At 40.5% G+C, this 12,758-nt stretch overlaps 1 pseudogene; it reads left to right on the top strand.

The window, feature by feature from the left end:
- Positions 1-11,390, top strand: part of LOC129008627 (high mobility group protein B1-like) — a 34,795-nt pseudogene extending 23,405 nt beyond the window's left edge.
- Positions 11,391-12,758: the final 1,368 nt, after the last annotated feature.

Here is a 12,758-nt window from a genome sequence, read left to right as displayed (position 1 = left end):
AAAAGGCCTTCTGGGAATATTTCCTAAGCAGTGCCTGGTGTTTTAACCATTCAACAGCCGTTAACCATATTGAGCCTCACAGGGCTCAGCTCCCCACCCCCACCGAGAAGCCCAATCAGACTACCATTTACCTGGTAAAATGTCCTGTAAGTAGCACTAACCAATCTTCCCCAATAAAAGGAGACCACAAACAATGTTAACAACTATGCTCTGCAGAGCCTTGATCTGCAGATGCAGACGAGGAAAAAAAAACAAAGATCGAATATAGCCCCTGGAAGCAAATTTTCTGTCTTTCCCAGTTAAGATGTCCATTCCGTTCTTGTCCCCTTTTATTAGTGGTGCTATCCATTATTAAGATGAGGTCAAAGGCAGATCAATAGGAGGTAGAGTTCTCAGACATTCTTTCTTTTTCACATCATATCCAATCAGCTGTCAGCTTGTCTATTATGTGATCGGTCTTATACCCATTCCAACTTTAGAATCTCTACTGTCTATTTTCTAGTTTAACAAAGTATATTGAAAATATTGGGTACTTTGTTGACACTCAGTCAAGGGCATAAATCCTAATAATGTTATTTACTAATTGCGAGACCTCTAGCAAGTCTCTTAACCTCACTGAGTCTTATTTGTCTCATCTGTTAAAACAGGAATCTAATGCCTAATGCATAGCACTATTGTAAAGATTAAACGAGAGCTGTGTTACAAGTGTCCAGTGCTATTGATATCTACTAGGTAATCAGAAAATATCTGTTGGACAGATGAAGAGGAAGTGAATGGAGACTTTCAGTTAAATGTGATGAATGTATATTTACTTTTACTCCTTCCCAAAACCACACTAAAATGATAAAGAGATTTAAAAAAAAGTCTAGACGGGTTGATAGGTGCAGCAAACCACCATGGCACATGTATACCTATGTAACAAACTTGCATGTTCTGCACATGTATCCCAGAACTTAAAGTAAAATAAGAAAAAAATAAAAAAATAAGAAAAAAAACAAGTCTAAGTCAACAAAGACACATAGATAAAAACAGCATGGCTTTGATCTCTGTGGTTTGTAAATGCAAAGGAGACAAATGCAACCAATACACCTCTGCATTGGTTATCACTTGCTGCATAACCAACCACCCTAAAGCCTAATGGCTTAAAATAAAAATCATTTTACTTGCTCATAATGGTGCGAGTTGGTCATTTGGGCTAGGCTCAGGTAGGTGGGTCTACTGTTGGTATTAAATTAGTTCATTCATTTGCAGTCAGCTGGTAGCTGGTATGACAGGTCTGGGTTCTGCTGGGATGGTTTGGCTTCTCGCCATGTGTTCTCTCACCATCTAGGAGTCTAGCCATTGATTCTTCACTCGGTGGGCTCAGGGTTCCTAGCAGTCAGAGAGTAAATCCCAATGCAGAAGCCTCTACCTGCCTCACATTTGATAATTCAATGTGGGAGAGAGCTACGCAAGGTTGTAGATAACTTGATTCACTGGGGGAATTGCTACAACAATCTACCACAACCTCTGAAGCACATTTACCAATGTTACCATCTTTTTCAATTAAGACAACTACATCTCTGTTGTCTCTTGTTGATAGAAATGCTTTCCAGCAGTGCTGATAGAGTCAAAGATAGGTCAAAAGAGATAAAAACAAGTGGGTAAGTGAAACTGTCTTAGCAGACCAGAGAAAAAGGAAACCAAAGTCTGAAATGGAAGAAGCCAAGAAGGAAGTTAGTTCATGCAATAGAAGCCTAGAGATTCAGAAATTGAAGGCAGGAAGTACATCTGAAATTCAGTGTGCAGGTGAGGCTAAAAGAAGAATGAGCTGCAAGTTTGTGTGAAAGGCATTATCTTGACTTCTACATCTTTTCTCCTGCCCTAAACAATCAAGTAAATACTCTTGTTATACCCCAGAGCCTGGAGGTGTACTCTGTGGAGGTGCTGAATCATAAGGACTCTTCTGGATATCAGGCACTGCTAAACGTGAGGGCACCATACTGCGAACAGGGGAATTATGCACTTGACAGTAAGAAAACAATGGTGAAAAATTTACATGATTCCACAACTGGCTAACAGGAATTCCTGAAAGAAAGAACAGAGAAAAAAGATATGAAGAAATGATCAAAGACTTCAATAAAATTTCCCAGAAATGAGTTTGTAGACTGAAAAGACCTACTAACTACCTTGCAGAATGAATTTTTTTTAAAACAGAGAAAAAACAGAACTAAGGTAAATTATTGTGATTTCAGGATAACGGAGATAAAGAGATACATCCTAAAAGCAGCCAGAAAGAAAAGATCAAACAAACAAAAATCAACAAAAATAAGTCATATACAAAGGTTCAGACATCCATATGGCATCAGACTTAATGGTCACAATGGATGCTAGAAAATAATGGAGTAATGCCTTCAAAATAATGAGGGAAATGATCTCCATATTCAGCCAAACTATAATTGTGATGGTAGGCTAAGGATATTTCAGATATTAAAGATCTGAAACAGTCTATCTTACATGGATCCTTCCTTAGGAAGTTACTAAAGGGACAAAAATTAGGAAGACATAGAAACCAGAAAACAGAGTGTGCCTGTTATCTTGTCTTGCAGCTGCGACCCCACAATTCCATACTCTGCTACATGATTCTGGGGCTCAGACTCCAAAAATCACTCTTCACCTTGGCCACTCCCTGTTAATCTCTGCTAGTGGGGAGCAGGGTTGCTAGAGGGAGACTGGAGGACTGGAGAAGGAAGAAGGGACTTATTCCTTACTGTTTGCTTGCTGTTCTCTTGCAGTTCCTGAGAGCATCACACTGGCAACATTTCTTCACCCTGGCAGCAAAAGTTCCTTCTTGTAGCAACTGTTAATCCAGTTGACAGTTTTCCCAACACTTTCAAGATCAGCCTCCTATGCCCCTCAGAGATACCAGCACCAGCTAAGCCACCTCTCACCCTCCGGTCTGTTACAATAACTGGCATCATTTCTGAAGCCAGACTGATACACAGGAGATCCAATACAAGATGAAAACAAGAACTCAAAGGGTGAGGGTGGAAGGACATCCTGGGACAATAGTTATGAACCAGACTAGTAGATTGCTTAAATTGATAGCCCCAGCTGGTGACCTTCCCGTATCTATATTATTTGTAAAGTGACTTTTCAGATTCTTCCATCAAGACATGGAGTCTATTTTTGTACCTCTTGAATCTTGGCTGGCCTTGTGACTTGTTTAGCCAGTACAAAGTGATAGAAGTCACAGTGAACCATTCTAATCCTAGCCTCAACAGGCTTTACATATTTCCTTTCTCTCAGATCCTTGCCTCCACCACCAAGCCTGGGCTAACCTGCTAGAATGATAAGAAATCATACTATCCAATAGCCACCCACCAACCACCTGCCCCAAGCACAGCTACTTAACTAAGCTGCAATTAACTGCAGATGTCTGAAGGAATCCTGCCAAGACCAGGAGGACCATTCAGTTGTGCTCAGTCCCAATTGCCAACCTGAAGACTTGCGAACTAAATAAATGAACTGAATAAATAACTGATTGTCGTTTTTTACTGCTAAATCCTAGGGTAGTTTGCTTTACTGAAATAGCTGATACACAGGCCTAGAGAATAACGAGTTCACATTGGAGCAGAGGAGTTGGAGGCTCGCAGATGGAGATCTTCAAGAAAAAAAGTGGTATCGTTAGATAAGCTAATATGTTTCAATATATTGACAAGAATATTTACATTTCTAGTGAAGATTAAGAAATGATTTACTTTTAGATTCATAGAAAGCAAGGCAATTGGTTATCCGAAACATTGTACAAGAATGAGAATGAAATGATAATGTTTTGAATGTCTCATCTATGAATAACAGTCACATGGTCATAATAAAGCAAACAATGGATATTGTTTTAACTCCAATTTATGATAGATAATGACATTGAAAGGCTCAGAGGAGAGGGCTTGTGTGTACATGTATGATGGAAGGGGAGGTGGTGAAATGGAAGAAACCCAAATCCTACTTTCCATAGTTAGAAGTCAAGAAATAGCAGAACAATCATGTTAATTAGAAGCGTGGAGAAAAGCATCAGAAGAAACAGCCAAAATATTCAGTAGACGCTTCTATGGAGTTGTAATTGTTAGTGGAGTAAATTGGGGCAAAGGAAAGTGCCTTTTTATTTATTTATTTATTTATTTATTTTGAGGCAGAGTCTTGCCCTGTTGCCCAGGCTAGAGTGCAGTGGTGTGATCATAATTTGACAGTGATTTCTCATTGCAAGCATTGTGAAACGATTCGATGTGACTTATGTGTGTGTATAACAGAAATAACATTCAAGTTAAAAAATGAATGGGCCAGGTGTGGTGGCTCACTCCTGTAATCCCAGTACTTTAGGAGGCCAAGGTGGGAGGATCACTTGAGCCCAAAGTTTCTAGACAAGCCTGGGAAACAAAGTGAGACCCCATCTCTACAAAAAATTAGCCAGCGTAGTAGCACACACCTGTAGTCCCAGCTGAGGTGGGAGCCTGGGAGGCAGAGGTTGCAGTGAGCCGAGATTGTGCCATTGCACTCCAGCCTGGGTGACAGAGTGAGACCCTGTCTCAAAAAAAAAAAAAAAAAAAAAAAGAAAAAAGAAAAAGAAAAAAAAGAAAAGAATAGACTGTATGGATTTTCTTCCATAGTAGTTGCCACTTAACTTGCCCCTTGGGTGGTTTCAGCAACCACGCCTTTTCATGATACTGTTTTTACTAATGGAAATGCAGACAGTATTCATCAGTAATTCTCATCAGGCTGCTAGGGTGTCGCTCCCAATCATTGAGTCTTTGATTCTACCTCCTAAAAATGGTGATCAACCCCTTTCCATCACCATGCCTCTATAAGAGCTCAAGACACCAGCATCCTGCACCTGTACCTCTGCAGCATCTTCTCAGTGACTTTTCTTCCCTCTCATCTTCCTAGTACCCTTCAAATGTTCTTCACAGAGCTGCCAGAATGAGCTTTCTAAACAAGTCACCTCAGCTCATTGCCATATCTAAAATCCTTTATTGATTTCCCTTTGTCTTTAGAACACAGTATAAACTCCTTAGGCACAGCTTTTCATGCTCTGGGCTCTCCAACCCCTTCCAGCGTCATCTCTTGCCATCTGTCAAGCTAGTCTCTAGCCATACTCAGCGTCTTTCCACTCTTCATTTTGTCATGTTCTGGTTTTCTGCCAAGCTTTTGCATGTGTGATTCCCTCTTCCTAGAACATGATTCTCTTTTCTGGCAGGCATTGTTTGTTGCCTACTCAAAATTCAGTCTTTCCTTTCTATTTACCAACAGAATCCTGGAAATCTCTTAGTCTCAAGGAAGGTAGGTGCAGACCCTGGTCTAGAAGTGACATATAGTCCAGTTCTAGCTCATGATTTTTTAAAGGAAGTTGTTTCGTGACATCTTGAGAGATTTCTCCTTTACAAGAAGAAGATATGTAAGCAAACCTTTCAGCCCCATACTCCCCTAACTTTCTCCCCTAAAAATTGATTACGAGACCTGCACTTGTCACAGACCAATAAGAGAAAGGAAAGTGATGTTGACCAGAAGTCTGACTTCCTAGATCCCCTGGGCCAATGCTAGAAACCACTTACCGCCAGACATTTTGTTACATAGAAAAACAATTCTCTCTTTGTTTATGTCACTGTTGGCTGGGTTTCTGTTACTTGCAGCTGAAAGCATTTACGCTAGGTACAACCACCCTTCCCAAGCTAAATCCTGTTTGTTCTTCAGGACTCAGCAAAGTTACCACCTGGACCAGATTAGAGAACACTCTTCCCCAATCCTGTGTACCTGGAGCTTTTTAAATTATAGTATAATGGCTAAAAGTGCCATATCTAAAGCCAGACTGCCTAGGTTCATAGCCCAGCTACCAACAAGTTGGTGACCTTGGGCAAGTTATATATTTGCTCTCTTCCTCAGTTTTCTCATCTTTTAAATGGAGATAAGAATATTACCAACCTTATCTAATTGTCATAGGGATTCAGTGAGTTAATGCATGAAATGTACTTTGTACCTGGCTCCTAGTAATCATTCAATTAATGTTTACTGTTGTTAACACAAGCTTCCTCACAATCTTATCACAATAGTCTATTAGTCCTCTTCCCCGATAGGTCAAAAACTTAATGAAAGCAGAGGGTGCATCTATTTTATTGCTCTGTCCTCACGAATACCTGGCCTAGAGATACGCCCAGTAAATGTTTATTGAGTGAATAAAAATATTATCACATACTGTGAACAATATATGAAAAGCAAAACAAGTCAAACATTAACCCAATTGAAAAGGCTTTTTATTTTTTTCCCGCACGTGAAACCAGTGAAGGGAATTAAAAAATCAGCAACTTAGCTCTAGAAGGCTGCTGCAGGAGAAATTCTCATTGATGGCTCAAAGGACGAAATATCCAGGTGCTTTACTAGCCCCCAGGACAGTGAGATTCACTCAATCAAGAAAATTACCTAAGCAGCCAAAAGTTATTCTTAGAGTCAGTGTTGGGCCAATTGTCCATAAGCATTTTACCTTTGCCTTGTCCAAGTTTGCCTTCTAAAGATAGAGTCTGTAATCAAAGATAGGTTGTGGAAAATAACAATGAATCAAAGTGCACCAATTTGAGATAACCATACCTCTAGTATCTTTCTTGTTTCATTTTGATTCACAGTGCTTTTTCTTGCCACTGACAGCCAGTGGGGCAACTCCTACTCTTTGATTTTTCTTCTTTTTCTCTTTCTCTCTTTTTTTTTTTTTTTAGATCTTGTTGCATACTAACCACTCTCTGTCTTTCAACTCATCTTTATCCCTTACTTAGTTGGAGCTTTATGATAAAGTTATTTTTTGGTGTGTGTGTGTGTGCGTGTGTGTGTGTGTCCAGGAAAGTAGGGAAGAAAAAAATCCGGCTGAAGGATGGTTGCATACAAGTATCTTCTGGTGAGTGAGCGGTTTTATTCTCTCATGTCTGACAGGTAAGACAGGCCACCGTGCTTTTTAGGTCTTCAGAAAGCTTCTACCATCGATCTTCATGATAATTTATGATATATCTTTTTCTTTCACCTTGAGCAATTATGGCATCTTTCTTTGCAGAAGCTCAGTAATTGGAAAACTGGTTTACAAATCTGGTAACTTTTTCTTCTTTAAAGACTTTTTTCTTATCACATATAGAGCAAAGAGAAAGAAAAAAGTATACATTTTAGTGAAACCTAGAAGGCTAAAAATTGAGTGTAGCTAATATTCAAGCTTTTACCTTTCAAGAAAAACTTGAAGAAGGGCACAGGAATTTGATCATTTGGATAACTCAGGGCTAAAACCATATTCGTGATTTTCTTTTAAAAACGTATTTTAGGCCAGGTATATTGGCTCATGCATGCCTGTAATCCCAGAACTTTGGGAAACCAAGGTGGGAGGATAGTTTGTGTATTGTTCCTGGGTGTGTCCATGAGGGTGTTGCCAAAGGAGATTAACATTTGAGTCAGTGGACTGGGAGATGTACACCCACCCTCGACCTGGGTGGGGAGCATCTAATCAGTTGCCGGCACAGCTAGAATAAAGCAGGCAGAAAAAAGTGAAATGAGCAGACTCACTTAGTCTTCCGGCCTTCATCTTTCTCCTGTGCTGGAGGCTTCCTGCCCTCGACCATCAGACTCCAAGTTCCTCAGCTTTTGGACTCCTGGATTGGCATTACTCTGCGTTGCAAAGCTCAGGCAAAGAGTGGTAGAAGGGTGGCATGTTTAAATTCTGTAGTATTTAGAATCATTCGCCAGTGATTTGCCAGGGCCTCTCAGGCCTTTGGCCACAAACTGTGTCCAGGTTTCCGAGACTAGCTTAGGCAACATAGTGAGACCCTGTCTCTACAAAAAGTTTAAAAAAATTAGCTGGGCATGGTGGTGCATGTCAGTAGTTCCAGTTACTTGAGAGACTAAGGTGGAAGGAATGCTTGAGCCCTGGAGGTCCAGGCTGCAGCAAGACATGATTGTGCCACTGCACCCCAGCCTGGGCAACAGAGCAAGATCCCGTCTAAAAAAAAAAAAGTATTTTTAAAGACTTATAGCCTCTGCATTGATTTTAAACTACATTTGCAAGAGGGCATCAGCTCCAAGGACTACTTTATAACCAAGAGAAAATAATAACAGTAATATTGGCAACAGCTCACATTTATCAAGGATTATACTAAGCACATTACTTCATTCACTCCCAACAAATCCATGAGGTAGATTCTATTATTATCTCATTTTCCAAAAATATAACTAAAGCTTAGAGAGATTAAAAGTCATTTGCTAGAGATCATGGAGCTAGGAACCCAAATTAGGTCTAACTCCAAAGCCCGTGCTCTAAACAACAGTGTGAACTCACATAGTATGTTTGACCAGCAGGAGAATCACCTTAAGAGGTTATCTGTACCCATTTCAAAACTGCCTCCAGCTTTCTCAGGGTTTCTTCCATCTAAGTGCTCCTGATTTGAGACCTGGTATTGATCAAAGAGGTAGCTACAAAGAGTTTAGGCAGGAGGTGCAATGTACAGTTGGCGTATGTACTTTGCTTGCTCCAGAAGTATTTTTAAATACAGTGTAATTAGGCAGGTATTACACTTCTCAGCACTTGTTTCAGGGATGCTTCATATATTAATCTTGCCCACCTGGCCACTGTAGGCCTTTCAATGTGCCATGCCTATTGGAAGCTCTGAATTCAGATTCGAAAAATTATTTAGTCTGACGCTTTCATTTCATTGGTTTTTGTTTGTTGGCTTATTTCTATGTTATACTATTGTTGCCTTGTGCATTTTATGTCTGAGTGTCTATGTATCAGCTAGCTTTCTCCAAATTATGTTTCAGTAACAAACAATCCCCCAATCTTAGTGGTTTACAACAATAAAGTTTTATTTCTTGCTTAGATTATGTATTAGTCAAGGTTCCCTAGAGGGACAGAACTATTAGGATAGAAGTATATATGAAAGGGAGTTTATTAAGGAGTACCAACCCACACAATCACAAGGTGAAGTCCCACAATAGGCTGTCTGCAAGCTGAGGAGCAAGGAAGCCATTCCAAGTCCCCAAACCTCAAAAGTAAGGAAGTTGACACTGTAGCCTTCAGTCTGTGGCCAAAGGTCCCAGAGCCCCTGGCAAATCACTGGTGAATGATTCTAAATACACAGAATTTAAACATGCCACCCTTCTACCACTCTTTGCCTGAGCTTTGCAACGCAGGGTCATACCAATCCAGGAGTCCAACAGCTGAGGAACTTGGAGTCTGACGTTCGAGGGCAGGAAGCCTCCAGCACGGGAGAAAGATGAAGGCCAGAAGACTCAGTGAGTCTGCTCATTTCACTTTCTTCTGCCTGGTTTATTCTAGCAATGCTGGCAGCTGATTAGATGCTCCCCACCCAGGTCGAGGGTGGGTGTACCTCTCCCAGTCCACTGACTCAGATGTTAATCTCCTTTGGTGTTAATCACCCTCACAGACACACTCAGGAACAATACTTTGCATTCTTCAATCCAATCAAGTTGACACTCAATATTAACCATCACAGATTATATACATCCTTTGGGAATTGGCCATGACTGTGCTCTATGACATCTTCACTTGCGGATATAGGATAAAGGGAACAGCTTCTCTGTAGGATATGCTGTTCTCACGGCAGAAGGAAAAGATAGACAGAAGAACCATTTGATGCCTTTAAGAATTCTGCTTGGAAGTAATTTATCACTTCCACTTACATTTTATTGAGTAAAGCAAGTCACATGGCCAAGCACGATGTCCATTGTGTGTAAAGTATCATTTTCTATAGGTGAGAAGGGCCAGCTAAGAGTTTGAAAAAAAAAAAGTCTTAATCTACTTCCTTCTAGTCTTTTCGTAAAAAGAATATTATTTTTCCTATCGAATTAATACATGTCTACTACAAAAAGTTCAGAAATACAGAAAATGTAAAGAGATAAAACAAAATTCAGCCCTCCTCTTACCTTCATAGGCACTCATTGTTAATATTCACACCATTTCCTTCCAGTCCTTGTTCTAAGCACTTTATTTTATTTTTTTAATTTATTTTTTATTTTTATTTTTTGAGACGGAGTCTTACTCTGTCACCCAGGCTGGAGTGCAATGGTGCAATCTCGGCTCACTGCAACTTCTGCCTCCTGGGTGCAAGCGATTCTCCTGCCTCAGCCTCCTGAGTAGCTGGGATTACAGGCACCCACCATCACGCCTGGCTAATTTTTTTTGTTTTTAGTAGAGAGGGGGTTTCACCATGTTATCTAGGCTGGTCTTGAACTCCTGAGCTCAGGTGATCCGCCTGCCTCAGCCTCCCAAAGTGCTGAGATTACAGGTGTGAGCCACTGCACCCAGCGTTTTTTTTTTTTTTTTTTTTTTTTAACAGAATAAGATCATACTGTAAGTTTTTGTTGCCTAACACTGAATCTTAAGTACTTTCCTATATTCTTAAGAACAGCTTTATAGAGCCATTGCAGTACATTGAGCTCCATAGAGACAGCACCGGAGAAAGTGAGTGTTTCAGTCAACTTCTCAGTTTTCTAAGAAGTGCTCAGAGAGGGGGAAGAACATGCTTGCTAAAGAGAAAGGAAAATTTGGCCGGCCGCGGTGGCTCACACCTGTAATCCCAGCACTTTGGGAGGCTGAGGCGGGTGGATGACGAGGTCAGGAGATCCAGACCATCCTGGCTAACACGGTGAAACCCCGTCTCTACTAAAAAAAAAAAACAAAAAATTAGCCGGTCGTGGTGGCGGGCTCCTGTAGTCCCAGCTACTCCGGACGCTGAGACAGGAAAATGGCTTAAACCTGGGAGGCGGAGCTTGCAGTGAGCGGAGATCGCACCACTGCACTCCAGCCTGGGCGACAGAGAGAGACTCCATCCCAAAAAAAAAAAAAGAAAAGGGAGGAAAATTTGAAGATATGGCAAAGGCGGACAAGGCCTGTTATAAGAGAGAAATGAAAACCTATATCCCTCCCAAAGGGGAGACAAAAAAGAAGTTCAAAGATCCCAATGCGCCCAAGAAGCCTCCTTGGGCCTTCTTCCTGTACTTCGCCGAGTATGGCCCAAAAATCAAAGGAGAACGTCCTGGCCTGTCCATTGGTGATGTTGCGAAGAAACTGGGAGAGATGTGGAATAACACTGCTGCAGATGAAAAGCAGCCTTATGAAAAGAGGTCGGCGAGCTGAAAGAAAAATACGAAAAGGATATTGCTGCATATCGAGCTAAAGGAAAGCACGATGAAGCAAAAAATGGAGTTGTCAAGGCTGTAAAAAGCAAGAAAAAGAAGGAAGGGGGGAAAATGAGGAAGATGAAGAGGAGGAGGAGAAAGATGAAGAAGATGAAGATGAAGAAGATGATGATGAAGATGAAGATGATGATGATGATGAACAAGTTGGTTCTAGCACAGTTTTTTTTTGTCTATAAAGCATTTAACCCCCCTGTACACAACTCACTCCTTTTAAAGAAAAAAACTGAAATGTAAGGCTGTGTAAGATTTGTTTTTAAACTGTACAGTGTCTTTTTTTGTATAGTTAACACACTACTGAATGTGTCTTTAGATAGCCCTGTCCTGGTGGTATTTTCAATAGCCACTAACCTTGCCTGGCATAGTATGGGGGTTGTAAATTGGCATGGAAATTTAAAGCAGGTTCTTGTTGGTGCACAGCACAAATTAGTTATATATGGGGATATCAACGAGACAAAAAGTTAAAAAGGATATCCAGGAATTGAACTCAGCTCTGCAACAAGTGGACCTAATAGACATCTACAGAACTCTCCACCCCAAATCAACAGAATATACATTCTTCTCAGCACCACATCGCACTTATTCCAAAATTGACCACATAGTTGGAAGTAAAGCACTCCTCAGCAAATGTAAAAGAACAGAAATTATAAAACACTGTCTCTCAGACCACAGTGCAATCAAACTAGAACTCAGGATTAAGAAACTCACACAAAACCGCTCAACTACATGGAAACCGAACAACCTGTTCCTGAACGACTACTGGGTACCTAATGAAATGAAGGCAGAAATAAAGATGTTGTTTGAAACCAATGAGAACAAAGACACAACATACCAGAATCTCTGGGACACATTTAAAGCAGCGTGTTGAGGGAAATTTACAGCACTAAATGCCAAGAGAAAGCAGGAAAGATCTAAAATTGACACCCTAAAATCACAATTAAAAGAACTAAAGAAGCAAGAGCAAACACATTTAAAAGCCAGCAGAAGGCAAGAAATAACCAAGATCAGAGCTAAATTGAAGGAGATAGAGACATAAAAAACCCTTCAAAAAATCCAGGAGTTGGTTATTTGAAAAGATCAACAAAATTGATAGACCGCTAGCAAGACTAATAAAGAGAAAAGAGAAGAATCAAACAGACTGAATAAAAAATGATAAAGGGGATATCACCACTGATCCCACAGAAATACAAACTATCATAAGAGAATACTATAAACACCTCTATGCAAATAAACTAGAAAATCTAGAAGAAATGGATAAATTCCTGGACACATACACCCTCCCAAGACTAAGCCAGGAAGAAGTTGAATCCTGGAATAGACCAATAACAGGCTCTGAAATTGAGGCAATAATTAATAGCCTACCAACCAAAAAAAGTCCAGGACCGGATGGATTCACAGCCGAATTCTACCAGAGGTACAAGGAGGAGCTGATACCATTCCTTCTGAAACTATTCCAATCAATAGAAAAAGAGGGAATCCTCCCTAACTCATTTTATGGGGCCAGCATCACCCTGATATCAAAGCCTGGCAGAGACACACAAAAAAAG

Source organism: Pongo pygmaeus, chromosome 9, assembly GCF_028885625.2.
Source record: "Pongo pygmaeus isolate AG05252 chromosome 9, NHGRI_mPonPyg2-v2.0_pri, whole genome shotgun sequence".
Lineage (NCBI taxonomy): Eukaryota > Metazoa > Chordata > Mammalia > Primates > Hominidae > Pongo > Pongo pygmaeus.
The sequence above is the reverse complement of the archived record's forward strand: the minus strand, read 5'-3'. Positions and strand labels throughout refer to the sequence as shown.